Source organism: Pinus tabuliformis, chromosome Q (genome assembly GCF_031772625.1).
Source record: "Pinus tabuliformis cultivar Carrire ecotype Pingquan chromosome Q, CPIR1, whole genome shotgun sequence".
Classification (NCBI taxonomy): Eukaryota; Viridiplantae; Streptophyta; class Pinopsida; order Pinales; family Pinaceae; genus Pinus; species Pinus tabuliformis.
Window position 1 is genome coordinate 1310289250 of NC_142296.1, and position 17307 is coordinate 1310306556.

The window sequence follows — 17307 nt, forward strand, 5'->3', positions numbered from 1 at the left end:
GCCTTTTCTATTGTGTCTTTAAGTAGATTTTTAACAATGAGGATCTCAATTTGAGTCTCCTATAACGAATGATGCTTAGTAGGGTGGTAGTTGGATTCCCCAAGCCATTGAGGTCATAGACTCCCCCTTACCAAGTCTCAACCTCAATTGGTCTTAATGGGATGAGTCCAATCTGGTACTCAGTTCCCTACCAATATCCTCACATGGATTGCTTGAACCTCTCAATCCTTCTCGGTTCTGTCTGCTCAATGTTGCCTTAGCTCTATAGGTCAGCTTGACTTCTCTATTATCTGCTTCTTGTTTCACTCTCTATTCAATCCCCTTTCTATTATCTGTATGTTCGTGGATTAAAGCCAATCCATCCCTTGACTGTTCACTTCCTCTTCGGGCTCTTCAGATCACCTGCCTTTGTTTGCTAGAATTCCCTGCTTCTGTGTCATCTCCACTGTGTAACATTTCATAGAGTGGTGGCCACTTGTCCCCCTTACAAACTAGGTGCCAAATTTTCCTCAAATGGTTGTTACTTCAGTTATTCAGTGAAATAATTGATCCGCCAGCTCATTACTCATGTCGAACCCCAAATTTCATATGCCTCAGCCTATTCTTTCATCAAATCCAGTCTCAAATTTTGTGCAACCTCTACCGTTCATATGGGGCCTCCACATCATATGGTCATCGCTTTTATCGCATGGGTGAGTTTCTCGACTGTTACCCTATGATGAGAGTGGTTTTCTCTCTCATCCATTAGACACACGTCATTTAGTGTATGGAATCGCTTAGTCATCTGCCAAACTCACTTACCGGTTAAAGTTCTTGCAATATCATGCAGGTTTATGGCACAGGACCTGCCTTCTAATGGTTTGGGTATTTCTGCACAGTTTTCCCTATTTTTCACATGACAAGGTGCCCAGGCTTTTCCTTCTCTGAGTTTTTTATCCTGTGATACACGATTAGCACTTTGCACTAATCGTGTATCAGAAACAGCCTTTGTTTTCTGATTTGGACTCCCTATTTTCTAGTTTGTGCCACTGTGCTATCTCCATGTGCCAATAGTTAGCACACTTTGACCGAGGATCCTCTTTATTTCATGTTGGCTACAACTACCACTGTCTATATGTCCTTCCAGATAGCTCATTATTCACAAGATTTTCGAGTCTGACATAATTTGAAACATTCATAAAAACTATAATAATTTTCATGGATCCAATTCGGATCACGACCTTCCCACTAAAAGAATTTTTGGACACCAAAAGTTGGTTTTCAAGCTTCAAGTGAGGATACAACTTTCTCAACTATCCAATATCTATCCATTTTTCACTGCTCCCCTTTGAACCCCTCAGCCCAATTCTAAGGTACTCAACATCTCCTGTACACATCATTCTTACCTTCGAGTCTAGAATAGTGTCTTGCTGCAATTCATTAAGATATTCAGGTAGTAGGTCATCAATAGAAGGCAATTGACTCTGTTCTTCAGGATCTTCAATTAATGAAGGTTCAAATAGTCTCAAGTTGTCTACATTCACGACTGAGTAGATGTGAATATAAGATGGTAGATGAAGGCATAAATCATTCTCACCAATTTTCTCAAGGATCCTAAAAGATCCATACCTTATTGGTTTCAACTTTTTACCTTCACCTTACATCCTGTCCTTGCTGATATATAGCCATACTTGATCACCAACTTGGAAACTATGCTCCATTCGATGCTTGTCATGCCTTGCATTGTATTTTGCCTGACTTTTTTCTAGCTACTCATGTACTACCTGATTGATATCTTGGATTTTTTCAATGAACCTAGTCCCCTTGTCCACATCATTACGTCCCTCAACTGTTGTGTCCTTACCAAAGACAGGATCCAAGGGAGACCTTTGTGTGAAACCAAAATAGGTCTTGAAAGGAGAGCTCTGTTTAAAATAATGTTTGGATCAGTTGTAAGCATGCTGCACATAACACAAATGTTCATCCCAATGATTAGGATGCTTACTGCAATATCCCTTGAGTAATTAGATCACTATCCTGTTGACTACTTCTGTCTGGCCATCAGTTTGTGGATGGAAAGTTGTGCTTTTCTTTAGTTTGGTGTCCATCAGTTCCCAAAGGCTTAACCAAACATTTGCCACAAATCAGGTGTCTTGATCAAATATAATGGAAGTGGGTAATCCAAAATGAACCCCTACATGTTGAAAGAATAGTTCTACAGTTTGTTTAGCTGTAATCTATTTATTACAAGGTATCAAAATACACATTTTGTTGAACCTGTCCACAACAACATAAAGATAATCATGACCTTTCCTAGATTTAGGAAATCCTCCAACAAAATCCATGGAAACACTTTCCCAAGGATGATAAGGAACTGGTAATGGAGTGTATAAGCCTATGTTTCTATCTATGTGCTTGCTCTTAGCACACATAGTACACCCCCTTACATATCTAGAAATTGTCTCATTCATTTTTGGCCAATAAATTTTTTTTGCAGCTGTGCAACTGATTTACTTACCCCAAAGTGACCTAATATTGAGAAGTGTGTGCTTCTAGAATTATCTTTACTCTTCCGGTTTGTGGAATGCATAGCTTCCCACAATGATATAAGAGTCGGTCCTTAATATGATAATCCAATTCTTCTTCTCATTTTCCTTGACTTAAAGTTGCATATACATCTTTAAAGTCTATATCTTGAGCATATTGTTCAATGTAACTCTCATGTAATACAGAATTATTCTTAAGTATAGTAGATTCATTTATAATGGGTCTATATAACATATATGCAACTTTATTGTGTCGTATCTGATGACTAGATGAAATTCTTGTAGAAAACCCATACATCTATAGTTTCTTGATTGCTGCAACTTAGTTTAGGAGAGTAGATATTGAAGTGGTTGATGATCAATATGTATAATTGTTTCTTTGCCCATTAAGTAATGTTTCCACTTTTTCACACTCTGTACTAATGCATACAATTCCTTATCATATGTGGGATAGTTAACTACTGTAGAATTAAATGTCTCAGACTGATAACATATGGGTTTACCATGTTGTATCAACACTTCTCCCGTGGCATAGTCACTAGCATCTGTTTTCATCTCAAACAGTCTTTGAAGATCTTCCAGTGCTAGTACCAGTGTTGTACTGATATTTTCTTTCAAGGTGTCGATGGCTTTCTACTATTTGCCTCCCCACTGAAACACCTTGTCCAATCCTATTAAAGCATGTAAGGGAGTTGCAATTAAGGAAAAGTTAGAAATGAAATTTCTCCAATATTGTGCTGCTCCTAAGAAGCTTCTAAATTCTATAGTAAATTTGGGTTTAGGCTAGTTTACAATGACTGCCACCTTATAGTGATTTATCTTCAATTCACCACCCCTACTATATGCCCCAAATAATTCAAAGATGTTTTGCCAAATTCACATTTTGATAGTTTAACATAAATGTTTTATGTCTTTAAAACATCTAGTGTATGCTTAACATGCTTTAAATGTTTTTCCCATGTTTTGCTAAATATCAAAATGTCATCCAGATACATAATAACAAAATCATCAAGAAAGGGTCTAAGTACATCATTCATTATTCTCATGAAAGTAGTAGGAGCATTAGTTAGGCCAGAAGGCATAACCAGCCACTCATGTAATCCTTGATTTGTCTTGAAAGCAGTCCTCCACGCATCTTTTTCTACAACTATGACCTAATGATATCCACTATGCAAGTCTAACTTGGAAAAATAAACAACTTCTTTCAATTTCTCTAATAGATCATCTATGCGAGGAAGGGGGTAGCGACTTTTTATTGTTATCTTATTCAATGCTTGGTAATCAATGCACATTCCCCACGAGCCATATTTCTTTCTCACCAAAATGATTGGAGATCCACATGGTGATGTTCTAGGTCAGATGAACCCCTTCTCGACCAACTCCTGCACCTGCTTCTTGATTTCTACATTCTCTAAAGCAGACAACCTATACATTCCAATGTTAGGCAATGGAGCATCTTGCTGCAAATTAAAATCATGCAATATTTCCTTTTTGGGTGGCAAAACTTTAGGTTCTTGAAGCAAGATATCATGCTTTGAAACAAATTTTTATAAATTAGCTTATTTTTTAGCATCACAACCCTCAAATACATTGGTTTTATTAGGTTTCTTTTCCTTTACAACCATCAGTAAAATTTTTTTCATGAATTTATAATTCATTTCATCTGTCGTTAGTTTATGGGAGTATAATTATTCTTGAGCTTGTGAGCTCTTACGAAGTATATGACTCCATATTTAACGAGTAGATACTTGTTCTTAGCTCTATATAAAATATCTTTTCTGTCATAAAAGTAGCAACTTCCTAAAAAAATTCCATATATATCCAAAGGAATTATGTCTAACTCAACCTCATCTACAAATATTGACCCAAAAGAAAACTTCATTTTGCATTGTCTAGTCACTCGTAGTTGTGATTTATCACTTAACCATCCTAATGGGTATGGTTTCTTGTGAGGTGTAGTTAGTGATACCAACTTCTTTACAATTTCTTCACAAATTAAATTTATTTGTGAGCAACTATCAAACAAAGTATCAATCTTTTGATGTTTGGAAATAACTCAAATATGGAAAGGCTCATGTCCTTTTCCCTCATTATTTTCATCAATAGTAGATTGTCCAGAATTATTATTAGATGTTTCAGAATTCTTATCTTTTATACCTATGGCTGCAATGGTTATTTCATCTCTTGAGTCTAACCTCAAATCTTTTTTAATAGCTACAACAATCTTCTTCCTCTTGCCCTTAAGCTTCTTAGGTCTCATCTCCGGATGCAGAATCCAATATTTCTCTTCATCATGCCCATCCTTCTTACAGTGAGTGCATGAAGACTTTCTTTTTTGTACAGTTTTGGCCTTCCTTACTTTCCATTTCTATTTTCTTTTCTCCTTACTCTTTCTTTCAGTGGGTTGGGATGATCCCCCAACTTCTGGGTTTCCATTCTTACCTCTAGCTTGTAGATGTCTAGCTTGAACAGATACCTCATCTATAGTAGTGGGATTAAACATGAGGATAATGTGCCTCATGTAGCTATGTAGACCACTGAAGTACTTCAACAAAGTCTCAGGTGAGTCTAATGAGATTCCTAAAATCAAAGCTCTCTTCCTAAATTCTTGGGTGTAACCTTGTACACTTTTCCCTTTCAATTGTTGAAGATTTTGCTAGTTCTTCATGTCTTCCTACATGTAGGCCAGTGGATAGAACTGCTTTTTGATTGAAGAAACAAATTCACTCCAGACAGAAAAAGTCTTACCATGTGTCTTCATATCAGCTTGGGTCCCGCCTTCCCACCAAACCAAGCCAATTCCTCCAAGGAGTAGGCTAGCTAGTTGAATCTTACTCTTGTCTGAATTAATACTCTACGCTCTGCAATAAACGTCAATTTGTTTAATCCAATTGTCTAGCTTTTCTACATTCAACTCTGCATCATATATTGGTAAATAAAATTTAGCATCTAGTGTAATCAAAGATGTCTTCTATTTATGTTTAGGGCTATTAGGAGGTGTGAGAAAGTTTTCTTCTTTCCCTTTGTCTTTTGAGTGGTCATGGAGGAGAGAATCTTCTTCTCCTTTATCTTTTTTGGAGCTTGATGAATCCTCATCTTTATGTTTCCTAAAATCCTTATACATTTCCTCTACCATGGACCTTATGGCCAGGAAACTATCTATAAATTGAGGGTCTGCTCCCACAAACGCTTCCTTCGACATTATCTTTTGAGGATAAACTCTTCCAAGTTCAGGATTAATTTCGACCAACTCTCTTTTTCCTAATTTGAGCTTTGATCGAGTTAGCATTCAACAGCTAAATCCAACACAAGCTTGTCTAACCTTAACAACCTATAGCTTTGATACCACTTGATCTAAAATAACTTATGGATGATCTCAGTTAATTAACGTAGCTATTAGAGACTCATGCATTGGGATATCCCTATGTTACTTTAAGCAACAGATCAATAAGATTGTGAAATACACAGTCATTTCAAAACAATAAGAGAAACACAGCAAGTAAATTCACAAAAAAACACAACAATTTAATAAGGAGTTCACCCAATCCTCCTGGGTTACATCTCCTGGTCCAACTTTCAGTGGTGGCCTTTTCTATTGTCTCTTTAAGTAGAGTTTTTATAATGAGGAGCTCAGTTTGAGTCTCTTGTAACAGATGATGCTCAGTAGGGTGGTACCTTGATTCCCCAAGCCACTGGAGTACATAACCTCCCCCTTACTGAGTCTCGACTTCAATTGGTCTTAATGGGATGAGTCTAATCTAGTACTCAGTTCCTGACCGATATCCTCATAGCGATTGCTTGAACCTCTCAAGCCTTCTCGGTTATGTCTGCTCGATGTTACCTTAGCTCTGCAGGTCAGCTTGACTTCTATATTCTCTACTTCTTGCTTCAATCTCTATTTTGCCTCCTTTCTATTCTCTATCTATTCATTGCTTAAAGCCAATCCGTCCCTTGACTATTTTCTTCCTCTTCTGGCTGTTTGGATCGCCTACCTCCATCTGCTAGAATACCCTACTTGTGTCATTACAACTATGTAATGTTTCTCAGAGAGGTGGCCACTTGTCCCCTTATGAACTGAACGCCAACTTTTCCTTGAACGGTTGTTATTTCGGTTATTCCATGAAATGATTCATCCACCAGTACATTGGTTATGTTTGACCCCAAATGTCATGTGCCTCAGCCTATTCCTCCATCAAATCTAGTCTCCCATCGGGTGCAACCTCCGCCATTGAATGGGTGAGTTACTCGACCATTACCCTGTGATGAGACTAGTTTTCTGTATCATCTACCAGACACATGTCATTCAGTGTATGGCATCGCTTCGTCCTCTGCCAAACATGCTTACCACTTAAAGTGCTTGCGATATCCCACCAGTTTTGGGCACAGGACCCACCTTCTGATTGTTTGGGTATTTCCGAATGGTTTTCCTTATTTTTCACATGACTAGGTGCTAGAGATTTTCCTTATCTGAGGTTTTTATCTTGCAATATGTGCTAATCGTGTACCAAAAATGGCCTCTGTTTTATTATCTGGACTCCCTATTTGCTAGTTTGTGACACTGCACAGTCTCCATGGGCCAACGATGAGAACGCTTTGATTGAGGGTCCTCGTTGTTCCATGTTGGCTACAACTGACACTGTCTAGAGGGCCTTCTTCATAGCTTGTTGTTCACAAGATTTTGGAGTCTGACATAATTTGAAATAGTCATAGAAACTCTGATAATTTTCAAGGATCCAATTCGAATCACGACCTCTCTTTTCTTCATTTTCCTTCATTTTACCCTAATTTTCCTTTCTGTTCAAATTTGTGTGTCCTTATCTCCATTTTCTCCATTTTTTTCCTTATTTTCATAATTAAATGCCAATTATTGTCTCTTTTCTTTCTCCAATTCCTTTGCCAATTTCCTTATCCATAAAAAACCACATGTGATGCCTACTATAGTGATTTCCCAACATTCAACTTGGAATATGGGTCCCATGACCTTGGCCTTATTCTTTTCTCATTTATTATCCTTTATTACATGAAACTTTAACCTAAGATTGTTACATATATATAAAGAATTTTCAGAAGGAGAATTTAATGGCCATGTTACAGGTATTTTCTTAAAGAGACCAAGGAACCACAAACACCTTCCGTTACTATGGAAACCAAGATTATTGACAAGGATAACATGGTAAGTTCATCCTAAATGAGATTTTTAAATCTATTGTGGAATTCCACACTTTGATATGTTTGGAATGAATACACAGGGATGGTAGGAGGGCGAGGCATTGTTATCAATATTAAAGGGAAACTAGAAGTTAAGTATGCTTGGTGTCTTTGCCATAGATCAAACAAACTTATGGAGATGTATGGGATGTTTTTCAGCCTCCATAGACAATAATCAAAATGTTTGCTTAATAGTTGTTTTTCCTTAAGAAACCAATTTCCTAGTTGTGGGGAAATTGTGATTAAGACATTAATAAATATTTGTTTACTATCAGTTATTCTTTGTTGTGTTCTCAAATGAAAGACCTAGAGAGCTTGGTCTTTAACTATTAATACATGTGTGAGAAGAGCATCTCAGAATGCCATTTTTTTCTAGATATAAATGATGGATGAAGAAAGTTTGAAGGAGAAGTTAAAGATAATATATTGATATTTCACCGAAACTACTATCTGTAACTTAGAGGAATTATGATAATGAGGACTAAATCATAGAAAATATGTTGGTATGTCATAGAGAATATCATCTATAATCTAGAAAGAAAGTGAGGGCTTCAAGTTTAGGATATCTCTTTTAAGGAATTTTAACATTATCTACATAAGCAAATAAAGACCTCTTGCTTCATTACTCTTCTTGAAAACAAGAAAACGTAGCATGACACATGACATAGAAGCTTACAAAATTATATGCAACAACTCATGGAAACTTCTAATTCTTTCATTAATCAATAATGATATCAAGAATACAGTGGCCTAGTATCTAAGTTATTAAAAATTTGAACCCCTTTCTTAGTAAGTTTTCCTCTTTTTATACATTTGTGAAACAATTGTGAAACTGTCAAATTACTACACCGTTTCCCTAACTATCTGAATTAAAAATTATTACATAATTTTATAGAGGTTTGAAGATACCTCAAAGAACATAAAATAATAGAACACAACTGGATTTAGAAGAGGATAATAATTGTTGACTTTCTCTATTAATCTGTTGTCGAGTTATTCTATATATGTCTTAATCCACTATAATCATAATGCATTGTCTTATATTTGTATAAATCTGAGCTTATGCATGTACCAGATACATTTTAATTGGCCAGAACACCAAAAAACCAAACCAATTGCCTTTTCTTCATATTCAACCTTAATAGTGATTTTCCCTTTATATAACAATATTAACATAAAGCGCTAGAACTGAAAAGGAATTTAACTGATTTAGTAACTCCATCGGATCTGAAATATAATATTCCATTGAATTTTCATCATAAATCACAATCGGCACTATCAAATGTTATATCAACTCAATCGTTTATAAATTGTGGCATGACAGACGTAACCGACCCATAAAACGTAATATATATCATATCGGGTCCAACCCATCACTCATCGCAATCGACACTTTCCATATATATATATATATATATATATATATATATATATATATATATACATATACATATACATATACATATACATATACATATATATATATATATATATATATATATATATATACATATATATATATACATATACATATATATATATATATATATATATATATAGATATATGACAGACCTGCCGCAATTATGAAACATAATATATATGCTTTTGGGTCCATCCCATGATTGCAAATCGCAATCGGTATAAGTCATAAATGTTATGTTATAATCGAGTACCCTACGGAGTTATAAATCATAATATAATTTATATTGAGTCCTGCTTTTTAAGCGCTTATTTATGTTATAAAATTTTATAATAGAAATGCATATAAAATATGTAACTATACCCTTTTCTGCCTTTTTCAAAACTTTGCCCCAGTTTACAAGATATGCCTTTATCGCAATTGGCGATAGGCGATTCCTATGGTAATAGTTCATATAACTACCTACTGCACTTTTTTTGATTGCGATCTAATCACATTTCTAACACATACACACACACACACGCAGATATATATATATATATATATATATATATATATATATATATATATATATATATATATATATATATATATATATATATATATATATATATATATATATATATATATATATATATATAGATATATGAAACCCACTCCATATAACTATTATATTGCGATATGAATTTATCACATGGGTCAGTTCCTTTATACCTGTTCCTTGTGTGATTTTGATATATGACAATGGATATGTACCTCATTACTTTTAGACCCTGCGGAGTAGAAAATATAAAGGGCTTCATTGAGGTTGAACCCCCTTAATTATTTTAGACCACACATTGTGATAAAATTTATAAATAAAGCTTAAATCACAATATAAGCTACAACAATAGTAATAATTGGTGACTATCTCATTACCATCCAACACCTTTTAAAAGGATCTAATCTGATGAAAAGTCAAATATCACTCATTAGTTACAAAATTAGAGCCTTTTTCAAGGAATTATCTTGTAGATCTTACTTGCATGCCTTGAGAGGGAAAAATGAGGATGACTTGAAAGATGATAGGACATGTGAGCTAGAAGGAGGAAAATGGGAAATCAATAACACAACGTGATGGTGATTTATCATGTGAAGGAAATTAGCATCCACTTTGGAGCATGCCTTCCCAAACGGAAATTTGGAAACAAAAACAAGGATCACATTGCCATAAAATATACATTGTTGCCTCTTTGTGTTTCAATTTCTTCCATCTCTCTCCTAATCAATATCACATTTAGATGGTGGTGTTGAAAATGCATCATGCATCACAGAATGAATGAATACATCATTAGTAAGACATTTCACTAGCTAATGACATAAAAGCTAAAAGGACATATAGATGCCAGAATTGGATCTCTTTTCATGCCTTGGTCTCTATTCTAAATGTGTTTTTACTAATCATAATCAAGATGAGGAGGAATAAAAGATATCTTAAAGAAAGGGATTGAGCTTGCATAGATGAGGCACTCATGGAAGAAACGTATGAGTGGGGAAGGTGTAAATAAGATCAAAGTTTTCACAATACAAGAAATCAAAATAAATAGACTTGAATGTAGGACTTTTACCATGATTTCTCTGGTGTTTGTTTGTCTTGTTACATTTCAATCTTTCGGTTGATCTGTTTGTGCTTAGTGGGTTGAATCTAAACCCCTTGGTTGTGAAGGTGCATGCCTATCCTCTTGATAAAATAAGCATTGAATTATAATAGGTTCTCAATTTGGTGGGTTGGCTCAACGTTGTCTGTTTTAGTGGAAGAGGTTAATATCCCCAAAAACTAGTTGGGAGTGCCCATAAATTTCTCTCTTTGGGATGGGGAAAGGCCTACATAATATGGGCTCTTCATTCTCACTAGAATATGATATATTTCATCTCTATTCTCAAAGAGGAAATAACACATCAAGCGACTTATTGCGTCGATACATCAAGGCACGGAACCCTTGCATCTTTGAAACAAGTCTATGTTTCATCCTCTACATTTGTTCTCTTTTCTTTAACTCACCCAATAGAGATTATGGCATCATGAGATTTATATTTAGCTCATTGGGGAGACATGGTGAATCAAGATACACATCCCTTAGGATTTGGGGGGCATATTGATGCCTACCTTTCCCTCACTACTCAATTGAAGGGAATTCAACGATCACTGAAATTAAACAATAGGTGAACCAGAAGTCTATGTACATCCTCTTCCTCAATGAATAATTCTTGAAGAAAAAGGAATAATTAAATAAATTAGAAGAGAAAATGGATTGGTACTACCACCAATATTTATATTTACAAGCCTAGATAAATGTATATGTGGAATGCCAAACAATTAACATCGTGCCAAATGGAACCTTTAAGAAAATATTCACTAATGTGCATAGCTATTCCATGACAATGTAATGCAAATATTTTCTAGTTTGTGGAAAAAAAATAGAATCTATAGTTTCAATATATTTTGTTTCATTTATTATGAGGGTACACATGTAGAAGAAATTTTTGAATCTCCATTAAATATTTACTTAAAATAGATAAGCTATTCGTACCGCTTGTAAAAAATTTCTTGGTTTCCTGCTGCATTCAAGGTGAATATTTTAGAAATAAATCCTAATCATCCTTGTTAACTAAAAAAAATTGGATTGCATAATGGAAAGATAATTATTTACGTTGAAGTAGTCATACACTTCCTATAATAAGATCAATGTTACTAGTAGCTGCAAAACATCAAAGTTTGTAGTTCCTAAATAAATTTGAAATTTCATTATGGAATGAAAATAATACATCATTGTATTTTATCCAGGTGGATATTGGTGGCCACCAGCCTATCCCATGTTGACAGCCACAACTCTCTCTTTTAGTTTTTTAGTTTCCTTAATTGGTAGCATAATTTACTATTTTTAGCAGTTTTTCAGGTCCTAAACTTTTGGAGCCATTTTGAGGCCCTAAATGACATTTTTTTGGGAAATATGGGAATAAAATGGGTGCATGGTGTGATGTTTCTCTTCCCAAAGTTGTAATACTCCGAGAGTTCTTTCTAACGAGCTATGGTGTGGGTGAAATGAAGATCATATGCCAAAGCTACTACCCTAGGAAGTTGATGTACCAATTTACGCAAAATGGGGCACATAGTTTGGCGTTTCATCTCTTAGGGTTAGGTTTTTGGATTTTTATGGTTTTCGAATGATTCTAAAAAATAAATATGCCTTCAATATGCTTCGTAACACAGTTCTGGGGAATGTAGCTACCACATCTCTTCTCAGAGATAAGCTACCATCACCTTAGCTGGTCTATTTCCATTTTTGTTTGTAAGAATATTTCAATACTTTGCATTAATGAAATGAAGTATTATTTCCATTCCATCTATGTATTTATGGTTATCTCTATATTTCGTTTTCTTGTTGTTTAAATCTAGATCAGTAGTATCAGAGTTGTCTGCAATTTATCTGTTTTTCTTTGCATGTCCCCAACGAGGTCAGTATATAAGGAGTTAGGGCTTGAATTGGTCAAACCTTTGCAAGACCAACCTTGTAAATCCCGACGGCCTCTCATGGTGTGTTAGAAAATTATATACTACAGAGCAATGGAACACATAAATTATTGTAGAAATGTAAACAAAAAAAACACATAAAACAAGAGAGACACACATATACATAGTTCACAAAGTTTGGGCTACGTCCACAAAGAAACAACCATTCCTTCTTTTATTATATTATCTAGCAAACTAAAGAGATACAAACTACATCAGATCTGCTGTAACTCCCTCTTCTCTCTCAATCTCATCTCTCTTCCTCACTTAGAATACAAATCTATATAGAAGCAATAAAATTCCCTCGTATATAGCGAGGGGTTGCCTTCTAAGGGAAAAACCCTAAATTAAACATAAATTCTACCATCATATCATCCACCTAATGAATGGCCCAAATTGACTAGAAATTACTAGGCTTTTAAAAGGGAATTTAAAATCTATTTTTAGCTTCGGGGGCACTGCCCCCGAACCCCGCTAGGGGACTACTAGCCCTTGGACCCCTAGCAGGGGGGTATCAACCACCCCGAAACCTCATGGGGGGGACAAGTTCCCCACGCACCACGCCCCCACCCCCCTCCCCACGTGGAGGGGTGTACAATCTTCCTGGGGTATACATTTGACCGAAACCTTTGAATACAGAAGATAATTAGGCTCCACACCCAACATGGACGATGAAAAGAAAGATAAGGGGAAAGAAGATCCTACCAAAATATTGCTCGAGGAAGCCCTCGAGCAAAATGGGTAAGTGATGATGGACATCTTTTTCGAGATCCTTTAGTGGCTGCCCAGAGGCAATGCATCGGTTTCCAATACTACCCTGGAAATGCCACACCCTCTAAGGTACAAATTAATTTTGAAATCCCCATCCTTGAGGGTCAAATAGACATAGAGGCTATAGATAAATTGTTAAATTTACTGGAGGTTTATTTCTCTTTTCATGATCTTCTAGTTGGGAAAATATTATTTTCACTCTTCTGAAAGGAGCCTCCCACCCTAAGGACTATTGGGAAACCTACTACGAGAAAAGGGATGAAAGCACAGACTCATTATTTTTAGTCACACCCACTTGGAATTCATTCTTGGATGCCATCAAGGAGTAGTACTACCCTGTCAAAAGATATGAAGAAAAATACATAAAGTGGACCATGCTGTGCAAGGGAAAGGACGAGGATGTGCCAGAGTTCACCAACATTTTTCATACCCTTCGCACACAGTTGGGTATTAAGGATTCTAAACTACATTTGGTACTCAAATACCATGACTACCTACATAGATACATCTTGGAAGAGATGGAGTTCCTAAATATCTCCTCTCTCGGCACGACATACCAATACGTTGTCAAAATTGAGCAGAAGTTTAAATAGAAGAAGCGAGACTTTGGATCTACAAATTTGAAGCAAGGGAAAGGTTTCCCCAAATTACAGAACCAAGGACAAAGCTAAGATGGGGTAACCTAAGGCAACCCGTCCAAGCCACAAGAAAATAACAACACCACAAAGTCGAAGAAGGACACGAGAAAGTGGTGTGAGTTCCATAAGATCCCCACTGACAACACGAGTGTCAGACCAAGTAGCCGTTGGTGGCTAAGTTGAAGGCTTCAAAATCTGATGCATGTTTCGACCCTGAGTCAGACCCTGATAAGGGGAATGGAAAATCAAAGTAGATTATTGATGCAGAGCTTGGCTTGACTATTGCCACTACCAAGATCTAGAATAACGAGCCCAAAGATCGAGAGGAGGTGGAACATCTTTTCAACTCATAGATGTCGGTGGATATTTTGCCGCTACAATTCATTGTCGACAGTGGATGCGCAAAGAAACTCATTTTAGTAGAGGTCATGAAGCAGTTGGGTCTGTGGACTACACCACACCCATAACCATGTAGTATCAGGTGGCTTCACTAAGGACGAGATCTCTAAGTCTGCCAGCAGTGCCGCCTTCCCTAGAACATCCAGCCCATAACATATGAGTTATTGCGTGATGTTTCACCTCTTGATGTTTACGATGTACTATTAGGCCAACTATACCTATGGAGGCGACAGTATATATATGATTCAAGGCCTTGCACCTCTATTAATACTTTGGGTAATTCATTATACAGGATACCAGAGGTAGCCCGACCTACCACCACCTTTGTGATCACTGTAAGAAAGGCAGCAAGCTCATCTTCCAGACTAGGAAATTGATTTTCTACTTAGTTTGCTGCCAATGTAAGGGGAAGATCATCGCCACATACATGACCCCTGCGAATTGTTCCTCCATGCAATAGCAACATCAGATGGATACAACCATGAAAGTAGACAGGAAAAACTTCTCCTCACCCATAGGTGTACCACACAAGTTTCAGATGGGCATTCTAGTGCATCGGCAGAAACAACGCCTTACCGGATCCCATCAAAAGCTCAGACCACTCCGACATGGTCCTCACACTAGTACTAAGGTTGCAGGAAACAATGCTTTGGAGCACAACATTCAACCATTCCTTCACTTGGATCAATTGTTCAATGTGGACCGCCCTCTAGCATGCTTCCCACCATTACTAGACACATCAGAGATTGCAGAATAGCTCACCAAGGACCAAGTTCAGCAAATGGAGGAACTCAATGCAATGTGGACAATTGATTCCTAAGGGGGGATGAATGATCCAAGTGGATGTTGGTGGCCACCCACCTATCCGACATGGACACCCACAATTGTGTCTTTTAGGTTTTCTATTTCCTTAATTGTAGCACAATTTACTATTTTTAGCAGTTTTTGAGGTCTTGAACTTTTGGAGTCGTTTTGAGGCCCTAAATGATGTTTTTTTGGGAAACCTAGGAGCGACATGGGGCCATGGACTAATGATTTTCTCCTCAAAGTTGTGTTACTTAGATAGACCTTCCTAACAAGCTACGGTGCATGTCAAATGGATATCGTATGCCAAAGTTACGACCTTGGGAATTTGATGTAAATTTTGGCGTTTCATCTCATAGTGGTATATTTATGGATGTTTAGGGTTTTCTATTGTTTCTTAACTATAAATAGGCATTTTATCCTCATTGTAACACAGTTCAGAGGGATCTATCTACCACATCTATTATCAGAGATAAGCTACCATTACCCTAGCTAGTTTATTTCCATTTTTGTTTGTAAGCATATTTCTGTATTTTACATTAATGAAATGAAATATTATTTCAGTTGCATCTTTGTATTTATGGTTATCTCTGTATTTTTTTGCATTCCTATTTAAATCGGGATCAATATTATAACCAACTATATTGAAAAATGTAATAACAATGGCTTGTAGATAAGTGTTCAATATTTATGATTTGAGTCACCTTTCCATAACATTAATATCTTTGGATATATTTCATAATATAAATCAACAAATGGGATATCTAATTTTAATTAAAAAATTAAAATAAATCAATTTCATGTAAAATAATTTAATTTTATTCTTGAATTATGATTTAGTAAAATTATAAATGTAAGTTATTAGGTCATCATTATCTGTTAAAGAATATAACTTAGGATTTCATGTAATAAAAACTGTACGTGATTGTTTCAATATATAATTCAAGATTTTAAACATCAGCTCAAGTGATATTGCGAAAACGAAACAAAGTTGAAATTGAGTTGCAACTATACAATTCTCATAAATTATAATTTACAATATCCATAGTTGTAATAATAGAATGTAATTATGTTTTTTAGATTTAAGTTTTGAATCTTTGAAAAACATTACCTTTTATTGGTATGTGTTCATGTATAACTCATGTTATGCAACCATCTCACAAAAATATAGAAAAGAAAGATCAACACCGTAGAAATCGACCTATTTGATGGGGAAACCTCCTTTACATTAGACAAATGAATAATTCTTGGATGATACAAATGAAAAAAACCTCCTTTCTATATATAAGAGTCTAAGGCGTCACAATATAATCAAAGTCGACGTAACAGTAATATTATAATCGAACAACGATAAAAATAGTGAGCTTCTATGGGGCACAATAATAACAATATGTGGACAATAGGGGCACACCAATAACAATAAGGGCTACAATGACAATAGTAATGGGAATCACTAGTATTATAGGGACCTCACATGCCCCTCTCCTTCAAAAACATGTTGTCCTCAATGCTTGAGTAGTTCTGGATGCTTATGTATAAAATTCTCATCCTCCCATGTAGAATCTTCAGTGGGTAAGTTTTTCCACTTGAGAATATACTTTGAAATTGTTCAATTTCGTAGCTATCGATTTCTTGTTTCTGTGACTGCTTCAGGTTCGAATATCATTTTTCCTTCGTCATCAAGTTCTGGCAATATTGCTTGAACTAGGAGCTTGTCACGAATAACCATCTTTAAGCATGAAACATGGAAAATTGGGTGCACTCGGAAAACTACAGGAAGCTCCAATTTGTATCCCATAATGCAAATATTTTTCAACAACTTGTATGGAACATAATACCTTGGTGATAATTTGTTATCCTTCTTAGCTTTCTTTAGGGAAATTTGTTTGTATGGTTGTAGCTATTGAAATACCCAGTCACCTATATAGAAACCTCTTTTGTTGTGATGTTGATCTATCTGTTGTTACATTCTATTATGTGATAAAGTTAGG